Source organism: Symphalangus syndactylus, chromosome 6, assembly GCF_028878055.3.
Source record: "Symphalangus syndactylus isolate Jambi chromosome 6, NHGRI_mSymSyn1-v2.1_pri, whole genome shotgun sequence".
Classification (NCBI taxonomy): Eukaryota; Metazoa; Chordata; class Mammalia; order Primates; family Hylobatidae; genus Symphalangus; species Symphalangus syndactylus.
The window spans coordinates 102549081-102558220 of NC_072428.2; the positions used below are offsets into that span (position 1 = coordinate 102549081).

General features: G+C 39.1%; 1 pseudogene; it reads left to right on the top strand.

The window, feature by feature from the left end:
* The first annotated feature begins 5186 nt into the window (after positions 1 to 5186).
* Positions 5187 to 6168, top strand: LOC134736956 (cytochrome b-like; annotated as a pseudogene).
* The last annotated feature ends 2972 nt before the right edge of the window (positions 6169 to 9140 follow it).

The following is a 9140-nucleotide window of genomic DNA, read 5'->3' on the forward strand; positions in this document are numbered from 1 at the left end:
TATGATAGCCTACTCTTACCTCACAGACCAAGAGCTCTATGTGGGAGTTGCACCAACTGTCAATTATGTCCATTTTAGTTGTACAGTTGGTGACAGCGGAACTGATCACAGACTAGTTCACAGACACAGTAGACCATTAAGCCAGAACTTGGTTAAAATTGTATTTATTTCCTAGTTCCCATATACCTTCACTGTAACAAGAGTGTTATGGTGATGCTTCAGGTCTCTAGGTATCATCAATGTCTACTCAGATTTTGTTTCCAGCAGTCTGCAAAATATCTAGATATTCCCCTTTTGCCATTGCAGTTATCAGAGTAAATGTCACATGAAGAAGAGGAAGAGGCTTCTGAATTGTCTTCTGGGGTGGGAGGATGAAAGGTACTTTCATAATTGTAAACCAAAAAGTGACTGAGGCAACTGAATTGATTTAGAGGTTTATTCTGGCAAAGTTTAGGATGTGCCCAGGAAAAAGAGACACAAGTCACAGTAGAATCCTGTCTCCTGTGCTTTTTCCAAAGAAGGTTTTGAGGACTTCAATATTTAAAGGGGAAAGAGTGAGCAGGAGGGGAAGAAGGAAAGGAAAAAAGGAGGGGAGTGAGTAGGCAATGAGGCAAGTGGTGACATTCTTCTGAGGCTCTAATTAGCACTCAGTGAATCTACATTTTATATGTGCAAAGGAAAAAGTGGAGGGAAAAGTCAATTATGCATTGGTCTTGTGCTTAGTAGATCTACATTTTATATAAAAGAAAGTAAGCATGTGAAATTACAGCTATCTGGGAACAAAAGTAAAGCAGTTTTTATGTGACTCAGTTCGTAAGCTTAACTTTCCATTTAGCACAGTGAATTTGGGGTCCCAAGATTTTATTTTCCTTTCACATAATGTACTTGAGCAGCATCTGTAGTCAATGGGCTCTGTAAGTTCAGAGGAGTCTGGAGAATTAACCTTCCTGAACTTGTTCCTTGGCTTTTCCACCCTTCTTGAGGAAATGAGAGCTTCTTTGTATGCATATACAGAGGCCCTCTGGCTTTCACACCTGGCTTACAAAAGCTTATTGATCAGCCCTTAAATGTTCATTATGTTTCTGTACAGGATCACTGGCACTTAGCAGTCACCATCCAATACCCTTATCCTTGCAGCTGCTCTTTTCTCCATACACCTCATATGCCCAAAATCACTCCAGCTGGTTCATTCCCTTCCATCAGTACACCTTCCAAATTCACAAAGTTTTCACAACTGGACTGCCACCTTGCCCTAGGGCTATCTGTGTTCCTCCTGCTACCAGTCCTCATGGCCACCCAGAGGCAACTGATAACTGCTCAACAACCTTATCTTATTTCCTGTTTTCTTGGGCCACTCCTGGTACCAACTCGCATAGCTTGGATTCTCTGGAAGCAAATGCTGAGATGGAGTTTGAAGTGCAAGGTGTTTATTAAGAATCAACACCTGTGAAGGGAAGAAGGCAAGGATTGGGCAAAGAAAGAAGTTGAACTGCAGTGCAGGCGGAAAGTAGCCTTGGCCAATTTGGCAGGGAGCTATAGAGAGAGTGTTCTGTGCCAAGCCGGAATGAATGTGCTTATACACCTTCAATGGGCTTCATCATAGAACGTGAGCTGCTCTGGAAAGGAAGAGGCCTCTGAAGTAGCTCACTGCACACCCCATCTCACCCACCCCCAGCTGGGAAGTCAGTCCTTCTTTGAAAGCGATTTAGGCCACCTACCTATGTGTCTGTAACTGAAACACAGGTTCAGTTGCTTACTATTTGCAGAGTCTAATTAACAAGAGTGAGGTCTGGTATAAAGTGACATTTTTATTCCAAAGCTAGCTTAGGGGGAAGAAGTACAGGCTTCCTGCCTTAAGGGTAACACTTTGCTTTTGGAGCAGAAAGCAGGCACTTTTAAAAGGGGTTGTAGCATGAATGACAAGCAGCAGAGGAAGCATCAGGTGAGGGTCCACAAAACTTGCTTTAGTGCCTTATCTACCAGGTGATCAAGCTGGTGACCATTGGTGTCCTTGTGGGCAGAACTAGGTTGTAAAGGTGGCTGAAACTCTCCAAGTAGGAAATAATTTCATAGCAGGCATATTTTGCATTGTAGATTGACTATCATCTCTCGAGGCAACCTCCAGGTGAGTGAGAGCTCCACTCTGGAGCTTCTAAGCACATAGTTAGATGAACTTGCTCTGTAGAGAGTGTCTGGTGAAAGGGAGGTAAAAGATTATAATTGTATTACTAAAGGGCTAAGTAGGAAGTGGGGAACAGGGAAAAATGGAGAAAAAAGAAAAAATATTTTTAAAACCCAACATTTTCTTTTTCTTAGAAAAATGGGGGTACTTTGTTACATGTCTACCCCAACACTTTCCTCAGTGTTGAGAAGTCATGGAAAGAACTTGAGTTATATTGAAATTGTTTTGGTTTGCTTACCTATGCTTCTTGAATGTGATGCTCCTCAAAGTCTTTGAATAAAAATCATAAGGGTTGGGGAATTAAGGAGGGATCAGTGGTTTAGAGTTTAGGCCACAACAGTATATGAGAGCGGGAAGGGATACTGCCCAGGGAGGGCACTACATACTTGAAATAAAACCTGGTTAGGAAAGAGAGAGAAGTAAAGGGAAATAGGAGGACCCAGTAGTCAGACTTTGCATATATTACAAGGCTGCCTTCTGTTCAAAAAAACAGGGGAAAACAAGTGTGAATGAAAACGTAGAGCAATTGGAACCTTCATACTTTGCTGATGGAAATGTGAAATGGCAAAGTCACGTTGGAAAATAGTCTGGCAGTACTTCAAAAGACTAAACATAAAGTTGCCACATGACCCAGCAATTCCACTCTTAGATATATAACCCACCAGAAATGAAAACATATGTCCACACAAAAACTTGTGCATGAATGTTTGTAGTAGCGTTATTCATAATAACCAAAAAGTGGAAACAATCCAAACATTCATCAATTGATGAATGGATAAACAATATGTAATATATTTGTACAATCGAATATTATTTGGCAATAAAAAGAAAGGCAGTGCTAATACATACTGCAATATGGATGAATGAAAACATCACACGCTAATTGAAGAAAGACCAAATGTCATATGATTCTATTTACATGAAGTGTCCAGAATAGGGAATGTATAGAAACAGGAAGCCGATTAGTGGTTTCTAGGATCTGGACAAATGGGAAGTAACTGCTAATAAGATTTCTTTTTGGGGTGATGAAAATGTTCCAAAATTCATTGTGGTGATAGTTGCACAATTCTTTGAATATATTATAAACCCATTGAACTCTGTACTTTAAGTGGGGGAATCATATGTGAGTTATTTCTCAATAACACTGTTAATAAAATATTTCATTAAAACAATTACATTGATCCTGACCAGAACTATCCCTAAAAAATGTTGCCAGTTATGAGAAAGTGGTATATTTTCTATTTTTTTTAGGTTTGGACTTCTAAAATTTCTCTTCCAATATTTGGAATTCCTTTTAGGTGAACACCGGGAATTTGAGCAAGCTGTTGTGCTTGCTCAGCCCTACTCCACTCCAGCATTATAGTTGTAGCAGGAGTTTTCCTGCTCATCCGCTTCTGCCCTGTAATAGAAAATAATCCATCAATCCAAGACTTTACATTATGTCTGGGGGCCATTACCCCCTTATTTACAGCAATCTGAGCTCTGACACAAAATGATATTAAAAAAATATAGCATTCTTCACCTCAAGCCAGCTAGGCCTTATAATAGTCACAACTGGCATTAATCAACCACATCTAGCATTCCTTCACATCTGCGCACACACCATTTTTAAAGCTGTATTATTTATATGTTCAGGTTCCATCAGCCGTAATCTCAATGACGAACAAGACATCCAAAAAACAGGAGGACTATTCAGGACTTTACCCTTCACTTCCTCCTCCCTTATTATTGGTAGCCTTGCACTTACAGGTATGCCTTTCCTCACAGGCTTTAACTCTAAAGACCTTATTATTGAAACCGCAAATACATCATACACCAACACCTGAGCCCTTTCTATTGCTCTTATTGCCACCTCCTTAACAGCTGTCTATAGTACCTGTATTATTTTCTTCATTCTCATAGGACAACCTCACTTCACAACTCTGATTATTATTAACGAAAATAACCCTTCCTAATTAACTCAATTAAATGCCTAACAATCAGCAGTATCTTCGCTGGGTTCCTCATCACCAACAGTACTATTCCTGCTTCATCCCCACAAACAATTATACCACTCCACTTATAGCTCAAAGCCCTAGGTGTAACCACCTTAGGCCTCTTACTAGCAATGGAGCTTAATCTCATAACCAATAACCTCAAACTAAAGTACCCATTACAGACATTCAGCTTCTCCAATATCCTAGGTTTTTATTCAGCCACAATTAACCATTCAACTTCCCACTCAAGCCTATTCACAAACCAAAATGTGGCTTCACTTCTACTAGACCTAATTTGACTAGAAACGTCTACACCAAAGACCATCTCACAAATCTAAGTTTCAGCCTCCATTACTGTATCTACTCAAAAAGGCCTAATAAAACTCTACTTTCTCTCTTGTTTTATCCCATCCCTTCTAATGCTACTATTAATTATCTAATCTATTACCCAAAGTATTTTCAATTGCAACATAAATACTAACAAATAATGATCAACTAGCAACTACCACTAATCAACACCCATAACTGTAGAAGGCAGCCACACCCACAGAATCCTCACACAACCCCACCCCCTCACCCTCAAAAATTATCCAACTCTCTACACTTTAAAATCAATTGTGATCACCACCCCATTGTACTCAACTATTCACTGAACCAACATCAACCAAATCATCCTAATAATAAACCTCCTCAAATGTCTATACTTGACCCTTGTGTTTCAGGGTATTCCTCAATAGCCATCACTGCAGTATAACCCAAAACAACCATCATACCACCCAAATAAATCAAAGACTATTAACCCCATGAAAGCCCCACCGAAATTCAGCACAATACCACAACCCACATCACCACTAATAATTAGCCCTAGGCCTCCATAAATAGGAGAAGGTTTCGAAGAAAAGCCTACAAACTCTATAACCAAGAGAACATTTAATAAAAATAAAGCATATACCATTATTCCACATGGACTATAACCATGACCTAATGATATGAAAAACCATCATTGTACTTCAACTATAAGAATACTAATGACCAATACCTGCAAAAGACACCCGCTAATACAAATTATTAACTATTCAGTCATTGATCTTCCCACAGCCTCCAACATTTCTACATGATGAAACTTTGCCTCACTTCTTGGTGCCTGCCTAATTCTCCAGATCATCACAGGATTATTTTTGGCCATGCACTATTCATCAGACACCTCAACTGCCTTCTCTTCAGTCACTCATATCAGCTGAGAGGTAAACTATGGATGAATGGTCTGCTATTTTCATGCTAATGGCGCTTCAATATTTTTCATCTGCCTCTTCTTACACATTGGCCAAGGGTTATACTATGGGTCATTACTATTTCCAGAAACCTGAAATATTGGCATTATTCTCCTATTCACAACTATAGCAACAGCATTCATAGGCTATGTGCTCCCACGAGCCCAAATATTATTCTGAGGCGCTATAGTAATTACAAATTTACTATCAGCCATCCCATATATTGGAACTGACTTTGTACAACGAATCTGAGGCAGATTCTCATTTGACAAAGCCACCCTCACACGATTTTTTGCCTTCCATTTCATCTTACTTTTCGTCATTACAGCTCTAGCAACTGTTCACCTTTTATTCTTGCATGAAACAGAATCTAACAACCCTTTAGGAGTTTCATCAGACCCCAACAAAATCACTTCCCCCCGACAATATACAACCAAAGATGTTCTAGGTTTAATTTTTCTCCTCCTCCTTCCCGACCTCCTGAGTGACCCAGATAATTACACTTTAGCCAACCCCCTCAATACCCCACCCCACATTAAGCCAGAGCGGTACTTTTTGTTTGCATATGCAATCTTAAGATCTATCCTAATAAATTAGGAGGCATACTGGCCCTTGTATATCCCATTCTCATTCTAGCAGTTATTCCAGTACTTCACATGTCTAAACAACAAAGCATAATAAGTTGTTAAGTCAATGCCTATTCTGAATCCTAGTGGCTGACCTGCTTACACTCACATGAATCAGAGGGCAGCCAGTCAAATATCCTCTCATTGCCATCAGACAGATAGCATCTATCATGTACTTCTCTACCATTCTCACCCTTATACCACTCACTACTCTAATTGAAAATAAACTTCTTAAATGAGAATGTCCTTGTAGTACAATTCCATACTCTGGTCTTATAAACCAGAAATGGAGAATCCCCTCCCCGGGGCAACTCAGGGAGAAAGCTTCACCGTCAACAGCCAAAGCTGAAATTCTAATTAAACTACTGCCTGAATGTTTTCACAGCACCCACTTTAACTACTATGTCAGTATTAACCAACTAGCAGTACTAATTGATTAGTGGTGTCTGAGAGATGTTTGTGGCCATGGCTGTGGCATTGGTAGTTGAGCTTCCCATGGATATGAGGAAACTCCTAATTATTGTGGCCAAGGAGTCTGCAGCTTCTTGACACCCATCTATCCATCCATCTGTCCATTCATCTATTCATCCACTTGTCTACCCATCCACCCATCCACCCACCTCTCCATTCCTCCATCCCTCTCTATCCTTCCACCCACCCATCCATCCATCCAGTTAACATCTACCAGTAAGTACCTACTGTATGTTAGACCTTGTGTAATTGCTGGAGACACAATGGAGAACACAACAGTCATCATCTTATCCTTAAGCTTATAGTACAGTGGTGAGACAGTCAAATAAAAAGGCCATGGCCACACAATGTGATTTACATGTTGGAGAGGTGAGCATAGGGGTTATGAAGAACATAGGTCTCCCTTGATAAGTCAATCTATTCCCACTTCATCCAGTCTTCTTTCTACAGTTGACCTCCTTCAGTTTTCTTTCTGTTTTCTCTCTCCATTGTAACCACTTTCCCTTACTGAGTTAACTTTAAGATATATCCCTTTAGTGAGTAATCAGAATTTCAGATTCTTATTCCATATAAAGCATTTTAATGATGTACTTTTAGGGTATTAGAATTTTGTATCAGACCCTTGCTGCTATATTATAAATAGATGACCACACTGTCAAGGTTACAACCACATAAATATTCCAGAAACACTGTAGCAAGGATAAACATAAATATTCCAGAAACACTGTAGCAAGGATAAACTCAAGTTCATTGAAATAATTGGATTAATTACCTTCTCTTCAGAGACTTGAAATTTTTCTCCCCCTAGTAACTCTCTTTGGAGAAAGTTTTACTATATAGCTATATGCATTCATCTCCATCTGTCTTAGATGGCTAGTCTGGGTTTTCCTATGTGCTCTCAGCAGTTCTGTGAAATTGTTTGCTATTGCATCTTCAGTTCTATTATGATTTGAGATATTTTGAAAGAAGAGTTAGCTTGTTGCTTTCTGCATTATGTTGACCACATCCTCACCTGTGTCAATTTACTTCAGAGTTCCTTTTTTTTCTAAAACCACATTATCAATCTTTGTAATAATAGGTTTTTAGGTATTACAGATGCTTTTTCATAATTTATTTTATTTTGATTTACATAGTCTCCCAATTTAAAAGAAGCCAATGGTATTCATACTTCAGGAAGACCTGGGCAAGTTCTGAGAGTTTGAGTCCTTTGAATAGAATACTGAAGGACATATGCTACTTCTAGTTTGCTTTACAATTTCTCAGCACTGACATTTTAATTTTATTTTTTAGAGACAAGGTTTTGTCATGTTGCCCAGGCTGGTCTCAAACCCCTGAGCTCAAGTGATCCACCTGCCTTGGCCTCCCAAAGTGCTGGGATTACAGGTGTGAACAACTGTGCCTGGCCTGAAATTTTTGAAATTTAAGAAATACTGTATAGATCTAAATATTTATTTGAGAGATGGAGAGAAGGGCAATTGAGTGCTAGTAATCTATATGATGTAACTAAAGTGAAGACGCCATTATATTGTTTGAACATGATATATAAATTTTATGGTTTGTTTCTAATCTAAATGTTACTTTGAAAAGTTATGGACAAGTCCAGTTGTTTTTGCCTCAGCAGAGAAGTTTCCTCAAATTGAAACTAATTAAGAAAAACATCTAAAAACTTTAACTACTCAAGAAATATTATCTAATTTGGTATTACCGTCTACAGGAGTCAAATTATGCGAAAATCTTGCTTATAACTACATAATTAGTGATCTTATTGAAATGAAGAAAAAATAACATATGGAAAAAATATAAAATACACTGTGAATTAAATGTCTTTATTTACTGCTCTTCTCAACATCTCTGGACTATCAACGGACCACCCAGACATGCACAATAATAATTTAATTTTATCATGTTTGATATTTTGCCAAATTTTACATTTTATACTTATTTTTTTTCTATTTTGTCAATAAGCAAGTTTTTCAAAGTAGGAGAAGAGAACATATTTTAATTAACTGTTTGTTGGCTTGACTTATAACTTTCATTATTTTATTTATTTATTTTCTGTAGAGATGGGGTTGCACCATGTTGGCCAGGCTGTTCTTGAACTCCTGGCCTCAAATGATCTGCCTGTGTAGGCCTCACAGAGTGCTGGGATTACAGGCATGAGCCACCGCACCCAGCTTGATTTATAGCTTTTAAATGTTTAGACTTATAGTATGTAGCCTTCCATCTGTACTCTGGCCACAGGCTCCACAAGTGTTTGAGGAGAGCCTACCTTCACGCCTTAGATTTTTTTTTTTTTTTTTTTTTTTTTTTTTTTAGACAGAGTCTCGCTTTGTCTGTCACCCAGGCTGGAGTGCAGTGGTGCAATCTCGGCTCACTGCAACTTCCGCCTCCCCGGTTCAAGCGATTCTCCTGCCTCAGCCTGCCGAGTAGCTGGGACTATAGGCGCATGCCACCACACCCAGCTAACTTTTTGTACTTTTAGTATAGACAGGGTTTCACTGTGTTAGCCAGGATGGTCTCGATCTCCTGACCTCGTGATCCGCCCGCCTCAGCCTCCCAAAGTGCTAGGATTACAGGCGTGAGCCACTGCGCCCGGCAGATATATATATATTTT